The 15,256-nt window shown below is 42.1% G+C and overlaps 1 protein-coding gene across 5 annotated transcripts in view; it reads right to left on the reverse strand.

Annotated features, from left to right (window-relative positions):
• The window catches only part of JARID2 (jumonji and AT-rich interaction domain containing 2), a 187,859-nt gene that overhangs the window by 151,098 nt on the left and 21,505 nt on the right, over positions 1-15,256 (reverse strand). The window lies entirely within an intron of this gene.

Below are 15,256 nucleotides of genomic sequence, written 5' to 3' on the forward strand. Positions count from 1 at the left end.
ACTCTGGGCAGCTTCCAACACATATACTATTTAAAATGTAATATTTGGAGAGGACCAAGTAGCTACATTAAACTAAAAATGCCTAGCCTTGGTCTCAATGCCAAGTCTCATAGTCATTGGGATAATTACACCGAAATTTCCTATAGCAGACTTAGCTCTGCCCTTACAAGCCTATAGTACACAGTATGGATGAAACTTCTAGTACAAAGATTCAATACTCTGCAACTTGGCATACTACCAAAATGCCATTAAATAAAAGACACAGAGAGAGGTAAGACCGAGACCAAACTTCTCTGTTCCTGAACAACTGCACACCAGCAATCTAGGGTTGCATTCGTTTAAGAGGTTGGAGGTGATGCTTTCCTCTCCATCTGAAAGCTTATTATGAAAGTGATAGCCTTGAAGTAGTGACTGGAGCGAGACGATTAAAATTATCTTATTTGGGCACCAAGAGAACATATCTGCCATACCAGCAGCACAAAACGTTTCTGTTCTTGCCTCCTTGCAATTAGAGCTCCATGTGTTCACAAAAGTTCAGAAAGGGAAGTTGGGTGGGGTGCAAGAAAGGCAGCATTCAAAATGCAATCTACATTTATAGGCTTTAATCCAATTTCACACCCTCCTTTCCCTGCCCCCAACATGAAAATTCAATTCTTGTTACTGTCCAGCAACTGCTAGGAATAGTGTAGACCAAGTTGGTGGTAGTCCCACAGATCTGGAAACTGCATACAGCATAATGAATACTAGGGTTTTTTTTATAAATCACCCCTGTTCTGTTTGTTATGCCTATGCATTTCTGTCATTTGCAGAAGAGTTTATTAAGCAGTACATTTCCTAGCAGGCCTGGGCAGCATTAACCTTTGCTTAAAACAGTCTCCAGGCTGAGAATGTGGACCTTGTGCTGTTAATTACAGGAGGCACTGCTAGACTCCCATGTGGTTATATGATCCTATGTAACCTTTGAACAAGGGAGCTAGAAGGGGGCCTGTTTTTCCCCAGTTTAAAGGGGGATGTTGCTATGAGGAGAACATGGGGCGGATTAGCCGTTCAAACAGACTCCACCATCTCATAATTGGCTCATAAATTTCACTCATAAGTTGAAATGGAACAGGGTTAAAATGAACTATCTGCCTTTGTAAAATATTTGTCCTTACTCTCCTGTTCGGCAAGCAGTTTCAGAAGAGGAGAGAGTCTGGTATATTGAGTGCTCGAATCACTGGTGTAATTTAATTTTATACCTCCACAAGCCCCAAGTAGAACCAAAACCTCTCCGGAGACGACTACTGAATCCAGAGTTCTGCGACCAATGGGTCAATTAATCAAAAGTGACACAATTTGGGGACTTCCGGGTTGGTGCCACTGTTTAATGGCGGATTCCCTCCGAGCTCCGGAGGGAATCGGCTCCGTAGCGTCTGGGTCTGGCCGCTGCGGCGAAGCGGGGACCCTTAAAATCACAGGCGCGGATGCCTGTGAACACAGAGACTCGGCGGGCACCATTTGCGCCCCCCCAATCCGCGACGGAGCCTTTTTAAAGGCTTCGGAACGGAGGCAGGGTAAGGCGTGGTGCTGAGAGTACTCCCTCGTCTACGGAGTGAAGCCGCAAGCCATTGACAGAGAGCGCCAACTTCTTCTAAGAGTGATTGGATCCTAAAACATCAACCCGTGAGTAATACGGAGATTGGAACTTTAAAAAATTTCTTATCTTGGATTTGGAACGAGCGGGAAGGGGCTAAAAAGGAAGTCCACCCCCCCCCTTTGTAAACAACTTAAAGCAAAGGACTGGGCAGCTAAGGTCGAGAGAATCTGTTTCTTGCTTTTTTTAACTAAAGATCCTGACCTCACGGTTTGGACATTATAAGAGGATATTCTGGAGGATAAAAAGAATTTTGGGAGCTGAAACTACACCCCCCCCAGACCCGGGAACGTCCGATGAGAAAGCCTGTTGCATGGAAGATTTTGACAGCTGTCAAGTGAGCTGCTAGTCAGCTAGTTGTCAGCTGGAAAAAGAGAACATTGTTTCTACTGTTTTTGCTGGTTTATTCGGGATAACTTGTTGAAAATAAGGTTGATACAAAATAACTGGACTTTTGGTTTTTTGAGCTGAAAGGAAGATCAAGGAATTAAATCCCCCTAGAGGGGTAACAAGGATACTACATTACAAAAATGGCTGGAGTGTCTAAATTCCAAGCAGAATTGGACAGAGCACTGGTTCTCTTGGGAAACTTACAAGATGAGTACGATGCTTTGTCTACAGAGGTAGCGCTATTACACTGGACAGTAAACAACAGCTTGGAGTCTGATAAGGATTTGAAACAGGAAGCCTATTCAACTGAACAAATAAATGAAACCGAAAGCGTAGACACGATGGAGCAATATGTTCTTTTTGAAGAAAACGAAGGAGGAGATGGAGGTTTGCAGGAGTCAAAGGAGAGCTACAATATGAGGCCTGACATGATGACAAAAAAGGACAATAAAAACTGGATGCGGAAAGCCTGGTTTGATTGGGAATTTGGAAAATGGAGAGATCCTCTTTTGAGGAGATCTGAAGACCTGAGGATTATAAATTTGTTGAAGGTGGAAGCTGGAGCTGTGGGGACATTTGGATTTGAAAGAAATTTGAAACAAGAGTTGGAATACCCCATAGGCTTTGCTTTTGCTTTTGAGTATGGAGGACTGGCTAGAAGCAACACCGATTCTGTTGGGCCAGAGCCCCTCCGAGACCTGGGGCTTAACATCAAGGTCTATCAAAGAGACCGGCAGAAAGGAACTGAGAGAGACATAAGGGCCTCGGACCTGAGATCTCCAGGCTAAATAAATAATATAAAGACTGATGGATATTGGTTGGGGACTGGAACCGGGAGAAGGGTGGGTGGAGGTTGGGAATCCAAAGGGTACATAAGGATAATTTGCATTGCTTTGTTTGTTTTATATTTTGTTAGTGGTAAGGAAATTGGGTAAACCGTAGAAGGGAAATTTTGGTCGACCTTAGGAAAAAGGTTCAAGAGTAAATTAATGAGGTATAAGTATTGATGTGTAACTTTAATAAGGTGAAATTGGTTTTTTTCTTCTTTTTTTTTTTTAACTAAGGGAGAATAAGGCTGTTAAAAAATAAATGGAGGAAATGGAAAAAAGAAGTAAAGTAAAATAACAGTATGTTAGAATAAATGTTTAAGTTAAGGTGAAGAAATAAGTTAAGGACTTGCTGAATTGACAATTCAAATTGGAATACAAGAAGGGGAGGTGTGAGGAGGTCTGAGAAATAAGGTTGAGGAAAATAAGTATCAGAAACTGTATGTGTTTTTTCTATTTTTTTTTGTTTAGTTTCGAATATTTTGTTTATTTTTTTTTTTTGTTTTTGTTTGTTGTGTGTTTTCTGAAAATACCAATAAATATTTAATTAAAAAAAAAAAAAAAAAAACAACAAAAGTGACACAATTTGCAGGCAATCCAGGATTTGCAAGCCACTTGGCCAAGCCACACAGTCCCCTCCGCCTCCCTCAGCGCATCCCCATCCCCAACACCTGCCCCAATTCTTGCTCAGTGAGCAGGGATCAAAACTATCTTACAGGCACAGCGTTATTGTCAAAAGGAATTCCGCGCATGGCTTTTGTTCAGCTCATTTAGACAATTCTGTGGGACTTGAAAGGGAAGCTTTCATTATTAGAAAGCAAATGAGTGGAAGCCAAAAAGCTGGGCGGGGGAGGGGGGAAACAAGGAAACACATTCACAAAACATTAATTGAAATATGAAACACCACTCTTTGCTACACACAAAAACCGGAACATAAAATATCATGTAATCATTAATACTCGTGCATTTACTTTGCTGTTATGCATTAATATCAAATTATAATGGTTTCTGGACTCTGTCAAATTCTTTTGGGACAAAAAAACGAAGGAAAAATGTAGTAATTAAACTAAAAGGTCTTCATATGTGCTTTTAGCTATTGCGGAAAACATTTACACAAGTTTACACAAAAGTGTGTTGTTTTTTTAAAACAACAACAACACAGCACATTTGCTACCACATTTATAAATGGAAATGCCAGCAGTTGTAAGCAGAAATGAGGAGTTTGTTCTGGAAATGCAGAGAGATAGGAGGAAAAGCACATTAACATGAAGTTAATTTCATTTCTATTTTTGCATAAAGCAGTGGGTGGGGGAGAGACTAGTTTTGTGTTCCAACACTACTGATTTAAATACTAAATGGAAACAGTGCAGAAACCATGTAAAGATCCAATAATCAGAAACAAAGTACACAACCACTTTTGGCTATCTCACCACAGACATAGGAGATATTGGAGAAGCTTCCAGATAATCAAAAATACAAGCTCTGAGTTGTAGTTGCAAGGCCAGAGAAAACACCTGTTTCAGATTACAGTCATGATTGCTCTCCATGCAAATTGCTCAGTTCTTATTATGCTGAAGGGCATATCAATCCCCATTAAATTTAAACAGAACACTCCTGCAGCAGAAAAAAAACAGCCCATACCAACTCTTCAATGCAGACTGAATGCAAGGGCCAAATCTAAACACAGCACATTTACGCTTTGGCAGGCTTTACCAGGAAGCATGATAGAGCAGGCTGCCTCACTATTACAAGAACACAAGTTCTTGGGAGCTGCCCACCCCACTTTCCTTTCTGCAAGTTGAAGGGGGGGGGATACCACCCTGTGCTTGGCAGCAAAAGCCTAAGACAAGAGTGTGTGTGTGTGAATACCACTTCTAAGACAGCCATTGCCCACCATGCATCTTTCATCTGCACACAAGCATAGGTATCTGGTTTATATAGTCTGCCCCATCCATTGTTGGGTCTTCAGGTTTTCAGATAGGGAACATTCCCAGCCGTTCCTGGAAATGCCACAGAATGAACTAGGGATCTTCTGTGGATGCTGTACCACTGAGAAGCCATCATCTGGTAGGCCAGCATTCCAGGTTCAAAAGTTAGAAGGGAAAGGACTGTTGATGCATGTTCTGTGCATTTCCTGCATGTAAAAGAAGTAAACCTCCTGGCTTATAAGCCTGCACTTGCTAGACTCCAGAGCACAAATATTTTAAGCCACCATTAAAAGCTGGCAGGTTTTTAAAAACGTCCTTCCCCAATCCCACCCCCTTTTAAAAACCAGCTAATCAACAACTCTCACATCAAGCAGAGCTGAAAGAGAGGGGCATTTTCTTTTTTTAACAAGAATGGAACACTAAGCAGTGCAACCTCAGTATCCATCAAACTCATTTCCTGCTGAGCGAGTTGAGCTCTGAGGATGAGGAAGAATCAGAAGGCAGTCAGAGGAGGGGTGGGAAAGAGCATGTTCCTTTGAAGTTAAAAAAAAAGGAATAAATCCAAAGCAAGCAAGAAAAAGCCAGGAAGCAGAAATGGAGAGGCAAGACACGGAAAAAAACAGGGTGGCAAGAAAATTGAGAGACCTATGAGGAGAGGAGGGGTGGTTGTGGAAGCCACTTGAAATTGCAGTGCAAATGAGAAGGTGGAAGATGAAAGGGAGGATAGAGCAAAGAGGGGAAATGTGCAAGACTTCACTGAGAATTGCCACACTCACTCCCACCCATTAATCCCTTCTGAGCAACAGGAAGAGGCCAGAACATAACATCAACCACATAATTTCAAAAGAGGTGGCAGCCTGAGACTCAAATCCGTCTGGGAGCAACACTATTGAAGAGAAGATGCCCAAGGTGCTCCATTATCCTGATTTGTTGCAATAGAGAAGGGAGAAGGCACTCTGCACAAGCTCAGAAGTATTTCTTTATTGATCACCTACTTCTAGATTTTAGCCACCATGCTGAAAACAGATTTTAGGGATGAGGCCTGAAGGAAAAACAGCTCCAATTAACACCTTAACCCGCCAATTAAGTACCCAGTGCTGTGCTGTATCTCTGAGAAAGCTATGCTTCTGTACTTTATGTTTATTTTTAAAAAAAAAAAATCACCAGTGATTTTTCAGCGCGTAATCTATTACAGCTATTGTGCCCCAGTTCCATTTCCACAATCTCAACTGTTTCTATCTTTAAGCAATAATAATGCACATAATGTGGAGGAAGAACCCAGACTGTTATCAGTCATAACAGTGTTTGACTTCTCCTAAATTCAAAGTTGTTAAAAGGGTTAACCAATCTGACTTCACTACTGATACTTATTTTTGAGAGCTTGTCTCTGTTAATTTTCAGCATGTGACAAAATGCAGCTGACCATTAATTTTGTTCGTGGGCTAAATTTCAACCCGAAAAAGTTCATACAGTTCCTATATTGATCTTGGAGATAAATAGCTAGAACTGATGGCTGGAGTCCAGCAGAAGTAAAACTTTTTTAATTAAATGCTGTTAACAACCAACTGCCGTTTTAATGACATTTCTAATTTACATGGTGACATTTTGGTCAGAGTGCTTAAAAAAAAAAAAGCTGCCTTGCTTAGGGCAGCAAACTGTTCTTTGCTTCTAACATAGGCCCGAAATGTACATTTGTCTACATTAACAGATAGTAATAAAGCATCATTTCTGTATTACGGTTACAAATCTCAGGCTTCTGCACGCCCCTCTTCTCCTCTGGAAGAAATCAGAAGATCTTGCTCCCATTTTGAACTAACTGTGGTTATTAGTTATGTCTAAACTGGGAACTGTGGCTAGTGTTAACTTTACTGTAGTTTACTGAAGCAAGCCAGGACTGGTAGTCACTGGTTGATGTTGGCTGGCTTGTTTCAATAAACCATAGTTAACCCTAAACATGTAGGACGCGGGTGGCGCTGTGGTCTAAACCACTGAGCCTCCTGAGCTTGCCAATCAGAAGGTCAGCAGTTTTAATCCGTGTGACAGGGTTGGCTCCCGTTGCTCAGTTCCAGCTCCTGCCATCCTAGCAGTTCGAAAGCATGCCCAAAAGTGCAAGCAGATAAATAGGTACCGCTCCGGCAGGAAGGTAAACGGCGTTTCCGTGTGCTGTTCTGGTTTCACCAGAAGCGGCTTTGTTATGCTGGCCACACGACCCGGAAAAACTGTCTGCGGACAAATGCTGGCTCCCTCGGCCTGTAAAGCAAGATGATCGTTGCAACCCCAGAGTCGTCTGCGGCTGGACTAAACTGTCAGGGGTCCTTTACCTTTTAACCCTAACCACAGTTCGGGTTTGGAGCCAATGAGAAATTGTAGTTAGTTGAAGATGGAAGCAAAAGCTTGTGGCCAATTCAAAGTGCTGTGAGGAGGAGCATGTGAGCCTGGGGATCATGCACATGGTTTAGCATCACATGCAAATTTGGCCACTGAAGCAGAAAACATGCCCCCGAGAAGTGCCACCATCAACAAAGAACTGTGCAGAAAGCTGATGTAATGAATTCTGAGCTAATTTCTAGGAATCCATCAGAAGAAGCAACAGTCGCAAATGTAATCCTGGTGAACGTCAGAAAGAGTCCCCCAACTGCTGAAAGTACCTAGAGTTTGGGCTGTTGTTGTTTCTTAAAAAAAAAGACACTCTTGTGCCAGGAAGTAAACGTCTGGTTAGCACCCCAGCTATCATATGAAAGCAGTCTCTCCCCTCTCTTTTTATTAATAAAAAAAGAGGAAAAATAGAAAAGTTGGGGGGGGATGCCAGGAAATCCATTAGGCTTTGTTTCAGGTTCCATATGGGTAGAGGTCAATAATATAATGTGCAGATGGCTCAGGCAAACAATCCTCCCACAGCACACTGTGGGCTTTTTAAAGTCTCCCAGAAAGCATTGCTTTCTTGGAATTGTAGCATTCGGTGGGCTACTGAACGAATAACCTCACCCTTCTGTGTGGAAGCTGCTCAAATACAATTCAGCCCTAGAGCAAGTTATTTATCAGAATACAATTCCAGTCATTTAACTGTAATATTTAAAAGTAAACATTCTGCACTAGTTTGCGTTTCATGTTCAACTAAGGCTATCAAGTTTTACTCTCGTTAGTCGTTTTCCAAAATTGAATTATTCTTGCTTTTCGTTTCATTCCCTCAGAGACCAGAGGCATTCGATTCCACAGAGAAAAGGGGCCTTATGAGGACCATTTTCGAAAGTATATTACTTAATTAAGGGGGATTAGGATTCTATGAATAGCCTTGTCTGCCAGACAGACAGACCAGTTTAGTTTGTTTATTTGCTTAAGCTGTTAATGGCCCCTTTTTTAAATAAAATAAAAAATAAGCTTTTAACAGTGTTACTCTGTGTGCTTTGAGTTGTCTATCCTCATGTCAGAGGGCATAAGAATATTTGCCAAATCACCTAATTCAAAAAAAGGGAGTTTGTAATCCGAGGGCAACTGACGGAACAGTACAGTAATAAGGAGGATAGGCAGGCAATATTTACTAGCACTTTTTTTCTTTAAAAAAAAAAAAAAGCTCTACATTTTCCCAGCTTGTTTTGCAGCCAAAGCTCATGTTCTAATCCAGTAGTTTTCTAAACTTTCCAGCTCCAGGGAACCCATTTCGCATTGACTCATCCTCTGGCCAGGTCTGTTGGGCTTTGCTGAAAACACACACTCAACTCCTGTGGCTGCACAACACAAGGGGAAGACCACCAAGTAGGTGCCAAACTGTCATTCAAAGCAATTACTGATCCTCATATTGAGGGACCCAATCAGTTCCCAATGCATGCCAAGTTTGAATGGAAGGAAGCTCTGAAAAACAACGACATTCTAATCAAATGTTACACTCCACTTTAAATTTCAGCAAATGCTATCCTCAGTCCTTTTGTGATGCAAGTGAACACATTATAGTTAAGGCTCAGATGAAAAGTTTTCTCAGACTATCCTGACAGCAGAAACATTGCCCGGCCCTTGGATTTGGCTTCCTCACGATGAAGAAAACAGATTTTGACTGTTTTGGCAAAAGCTGACCAAGGAAAAATATTTTCTGCCCTCACACTGGCATCCAATAGGCAAGGAAATGGGGAAAATGGCAGCTTGAAGCAGCAGGTGCGATCACCACTGACACTGAAGGGGAAACTTCACTTCTGGTCAAATCTCCCCTCCTCCCCAGCAATTTGTGCTCCCCCCCAAAGCACCAAGATGCTTTCTCTCCAAATTTACAGTCTGTGAACTGATGGCAGAAGTCATTGTGACTCAGCTCTAATTACAATACTACACAGCAGCATTACATAGTCCAGAAAAAAATCTTGAAGGAAACAGGGTTATGGAAGGTAGCTGTATACCGTAGAATGTGCCCATATAAATGCAAGCTAACTGCACCTGGTTATCATAAATGTGACCCCCTCCCCCGGCCTCTCTGTGTACATCTACAGATTCTTGCTCACCCCTGCTTCAACTGAATACTTCTGCTAGCACCATCTTCTATCACAGAGCACAAAAGCCAAAACTAATGGGGTAGGTGGACTGTAATAACACACCCAACTTACTCAAAGTGCGCATTAAATCCTCAAAAGAACAAAGCCAAGGGTACCCCCATGCATTCTGGGTAAAAAGACAAAAGTCAGGATTAGTTGGCCACCTCTTGTCTTCCTTTTTCCACCACCATTCCCATTACTTAAAGCAAGGAGCAGACTTTTTAACGGGAGCTTTAATGATCATTAAATATACCTTTCCCCTTTAATTAAAACGCAGGCTCCAACTAAGTGCATCAAATTAGCCAAAAATAGCAGTACAGCTGGGTCACCTTTGGCAGATTCTCACACACCACCACGCACAATCTTCCTGTAGCCACTTCCTCCCAAGCGCACCACCTTCATTTAACTGCCAAGTCTGAAAGAGATGCAAAAGCTTTGCTTCTTGGCAGAGAGAAGAACGTCTATGAAGGGGAGGGAAGAAAACTGATCCATTGTGTAGCAAGGTACATTACCTTATGCCAGAAAGGTTTGTAAGATTTCAAATCCATTGTCTATTTAAAGGTAGCCTTTTTTGTCAACCAGACTTAAGGGCAAAATCTAGCAGAGGCAATAATGTATTCCTTCATAGTTATACAGCCCCATCTGTTTATATTTAATTGCCAAAGGACTATGAGGCACATATATAATATTTAATTTACATAACCATCCTGGCTAGAGAACTTTCACATGATGTCCCAGGTATCAGCTTTGGAGAGAGTTGACTCACATGCTCACATACAACTTCCAGGCATTTACAGATACACATCAAGAAAGGTATGCTGAATATATTGTAGGAAGGACTAAAACTAGCCCAAACTATCTTGCTAATTACCTATTCTATAAAGGCCTGGCTTATTAAATGTACATGAGGTTTCCTCCAAAAAAAATCACACAGCCCCCAAACAACAATTTCCCAGCATCAACAAAACCCAACATTGTAATTTACCAGGAAACAGTGAATTTGTTATTATTCAAGTTCCTTTGGGGTATTATTTTTTTTTTTTTAATGCAAAGCAGTCTCGGAAGGCTGAAGTTTTCAGGGCATAGGTGGTGATGCTTCACTCTCATGTTCATGCAACTGGAACTCCAAGGTGTAAAAAAGAAAGGTGGTTTTATTTGCGGGGGGGGGGGGGGAGAGCTGGCTGGAAGGGAGAAAGCCATAAACAAACAAAACAAGCCACACAAGCTAACTATGTTTGCAGAATTAAATCCTGATTTTAAAAGTTGGCATTCAAATCCTGGCTTGTTTGGAAGCCATTAACCACAGTTCCCAGTTCACACATAACAGAAAACTATGGTTAACTGTGGCTTGTTTGGCCACTCACATGAAGCAAAGAACAAAGCAGCAGCAGATGGGTTGCATGTAGGTGCAGAGAGTGTTCATGTGCATCCTGAATGGAGTCATCCTGGGCCACATCTCCTCTCTAGCACTTCCCAAAGCTGCTTTGCATTTTAAATGAAGCCAAGTGCACTAGCATGAACTCTGCTATATAATCCATTATCTGCAGTAGACACAGACCCATTGTCCGCAGCACGTGCAGAGAACTTGGAAAAGGGAGATACATTTACCCTTGGCACCAGGCCTCAGCAGAGCATGCATGAAACATCTTGCTGCTGCTGCCTAATGCAAAAATCCCGCAGGAAAGCAGAGAAAAAGATGTGTGGGGAGTGTCTTCTGTTCCCAAAGCAAGCACTGTACTTGGGTTCTTGCTAGATAGGGGAGGGCACTCATTGGTGACTGAATTCATAACATATATAAGCACGCAGTCTGTCGCCACATCTTCCCTGCACCTTGGATATTTGCTCAGTTAGGAAATATTGGAAACAGAGGAACAGAAAGCCACCTAATCAGACCCTAATACAAGATATTGGGCAGCAGTCTACTGTAATCGACGATTTCTAGAAAGCATTCTTCTCGCTTAAGGCTTCCATGAGATAGATAAAAAAAAATACATACATGAGCAACAAGGCTATGCAAACATTTGTAGGCTCTGAAGAGATTGAGCAATTCTTGATGATGGCACACAAACCACAAGGGGGAAAGGCTGACTGACTCGATGTTTATAGAGCCTTACAGCTCAAACACATTTTATGCGTCTGGAGAAATAGTGCACATTTTTACAAATTACAACAGGTTATTTCTGCTTCACAAGACAGGGTTCAGAGACTATTATCTAGTCTCCCACCCAGGACACTTCAGAGAGAGGCTAGGGACTAGATGAGCCAAAACAGGATACAATGCATTGGGAAGAAAAAGCATGCATATTGATCACAATTGTAATGGAGATCACGACTGCTGCAGGCTTCTTTATTACACACAGTAAAGGTTCCCTTTAAAGTACTGACTAGCGTGGCCTCTCCAAATATTATTATTTGGAGAAGCAACACCAAACCGCTTCCAAATATATCCTTTTATCTACGTGTGCGCTTACAAATTTATATACCGCACCCCCCTGCCTGGTTCCCATATGACACAAGCCATTAAATATTTCTGAATTTATCATTTTAATGCAGCAGCGTCCTAGACACAAATCCAGTACATTCCAAAATCATGTCTACAAATCCTGAAACAAATCCAGATGTCAGGCAGCAGAGTTAACCAGCTACAGATGGCAGGCCGGATTCTTCCCACCAAAGAGTTGCTCCAAAGGTTCTTGCCTTCCCCCTGCATCGCCACTCAAAACTGCAGCACAATCTCAGGTCAAAGCATTCCAGGCTTTGTCACCACCACCAGATCATGCCACCGAAAAGGATGCTAAACCTCACTAACATCCCCTCCAAGGGCACCTCACTGAGTCACAGGCGTTTCTCACCAGACACGGCTCTCCCCAGACTCTTTGAACTCAATGTGTTATTACAATAGCATGAGAGGAAAAGGGAAACAGCGTTTTTGGAACTGGAGTTAGCAGGGATGAGAAATCAATCTCTCGGCTTGGCCCAGCTTTAGCTTAAATGCAAACAAATCTAGGGAACAGCTACATTATCACTTTTGATATGATGCTAATATTAATTCTGGCAGTTCATACCCTAGTCATTGATTTTTTACTCTCTTTATTACAGCTAAAGTGCTAGCAGGAGCAACAGCACATTATTCTATTATTCCATAATACAAAATGAAAAGGCTGGATTAAAACACAAGGGCCAGGCAGCGGCTGCATATTTAAGAGATTACAGCAAGACTGCCTCTCTTGCCCCCGGCAGTCCCACTTGTTTATATGTTTGTCACATTTGTGGACTGCCTTCTCTCCAAGGAGCTCAAGCTGGTATACAGTTGACTTTCAACTTACACGTTCCGGAAATGACGCGTAACGGTAAAATCACAGACGGTTAAAACATACTCTCCCTGAACTTCCAAACACTTTCCCAGGGTGAGTGCAATGGTGGGTGGGATTGCCAACAGTTTTATTTGTGGACGTCCACACACACCCTTCCCCCCCCTCCCAGGCAGAGCACGTAAAGCTAAATTTGTGCACGTCAAATGTGCGTAAGCTGAGAGTTGGCTGTACATGATTCTACCCCGCTCCTGCATTTTATCTTCACAACAACCACGCGATAAGGCAGCCTTCACCCAACTGGTTCCCACATTGGGACTGTAACACTCCCATCAGTCCCAGCCAGCATATCCAACAGTCAGAAAAGATGGGAGCTATTGTTAAAAAAACATATTGAGGGAATCGGGTTGGGCAAGGCTGATCTAAGCACTTTGATCTAGGGGCTAATCATATTGATCCAGTGTGTTACACTTCAGAACACACAGTAGAATCTCTAGTGTGATATACCCAGAACTAATCACATGGCTTCCCCACCCTGCTCTTGTCCATGACCGATGCTAGCTTGGCTGCTGGGCAAATGAAATGCTATCTCAGGCTGCCATTGCCACCTTTCAGAAAATACCCAGGAGACAAGGGGTTCTTCTTGGTGGCTGTTGCTATTTATTTATTAACAACAACAAATATTTCCAGCTTGAATCAAGGTTTGAATATTTCAAGGATAGTACATTGAACTGAGAACATTTACAGTAGCTAATGTATTCAGCAACCATAGTATGCCCTTGTGCAAGTTAATGGAAGCAAGAAGCAGTTCTGTTCATAATATTGAAGTTAGCTGTGCCCCTCTGGCCCTTGATTACATGCACTGATAAGATGCACATTAGCTGTTGCCCTTTGGCATGTTTTCAGTGAGGTCTACACCACTGAAGCAAGCTGTCAGAGTCTGTTATGGTATGTTCTTGATAATGGAAATGCACAAAGCCCCAAAAGTGCTAAGCAGGGTAGGGTAAATTAAGAAATGAAGTGAAAACTAGTCATGCTTAACAGTGGGTATAAATCAATCATCATCTCACTAAATCCTACCCTAAATCCTTGGGCTGGCCTTTATGCCTGGTGGTAGAACAAAGAACCCTTACACAATCGTCAGGATAGGAAAATATGTTTTTACAAAGGGAGGTGACACACCATAAAAATACAAAAGTTGGCTTCAAAAAACATCTGCTGCCAAACGTAATTGCTCTCGTTTTGATAAAACAGCACTTTTGGTTTATTACCCCGCTACACCCTCAGGATGCATAGAAAACTTTTAAAATGATTGTGCAGCAACAAGCTTACTTGTGCATACATAAACACACATACCCACAGGACTCAGCCAGAATCCAAAAGGTGAACCCATGATTCAGCACCGCATGAATCATTAGATAAATCCCAATAAACCCATACACTGAAAACTTCTGGTGTGCTGCTCTTAACACAAAGATGCACTGTCATGCAGCCACACTTCTACCTAGCACTGATGTTGGAAAGCAGTATTAGAAACTCAGATATATAAACTAGGTGCCAAATGGCTTCCTAAACCAGGGTTACAGTCACCCAGACGGAATGTCTGGTCACCATTTTAGAGCCAGACGGTTCAAAAGTGATATTTTTCAATACGACCTTTTCATTCCTGAAATTCGTTTAGATTGTACAGATAAAATATCACAGAGAGAATTCTACAAGATGTGCTGTTTGTATGTGAAAGCAGGCAAGATCCAAGGATCCTCAGGCATGCCCCTCCAGATGGTAGGGATGTCAGGTGCCATCCTGGCGACTGGGCACCTTCACCTGGTCGCAAACGGTCTATAGCCAAGTGCAAAATGGGCCTGGCGCCTGACAAATTTTGAACACTGTCGGAAAGTGAAGGTTGGGATTAAGTGGATAATAAAGTCGACAGCTCAACAACTCTATACTGACTTAAGCTGCACCGACTTCCATGCAAAAAGTCGCTGAACCAACCTGCATTGCCAGATTTACCCCTCAGAAGCCCCACCTGCACAATGAGAATAGGCCTATCTGGGAGCAGGTAAGTTGTAGCAACAGCCAACGCCACAGCACTGTTACTTGCAAACCGTTCCATGTCACTATGGACAGAAAAACAAAAATGAAAATCCCAAAGGCTTCCTTTTAGTCAGTTATTTATTCTCCTCGATGTAGCTGTCGACATCCCACCTTATTTGCACACAGCCTAATGTGCACATAGCATGCTTTAAAGGTGTGTTTTGCATTTCACCAGAAATAACCTGATTCTGTATTTTTCTTTTCTAAGCAGTATTAAGTAAGCTGATGTCAGGAAGATGGTGTTGCCACTGTCTAAGTCTAAATTGCTGACAGATGTGATGCAATGTTAAATACATGAAGCACAATAGACTTTTCTTTCTCTGAAGCTGAGAGAAGTAATAAGAGAAATTGACTGCATTATGTTATTTGACTTCTAGAACCTCACACTACAGAGCAGAAAGTCAAACTCTCTCTCTCTCTCTCTCTGGTATCAGTCACACGATCCAAAGGCAGTGATACAAATGGAAAACTGGAATTCTACAGCAGCAGTGTATCAGCTCTGGATGACAACAGAATGTTCACTAGCCTGATTCAGATACTGTATAAGGAGTCTAAT

Source organism: Podarcis filfolensis, assembly GCF_964270895.1.
Source record: "Podarcis filfolensis genome assembly, chromosome: 7".
In the NCBI taxonomy this organism is placed as follows: domain Eukaryota; kingdom Metazoa; phylum Chordata; class Lepidosauria; order Squamata; family Lacertidae; genus Podarcis; species Podarcis filfolensis.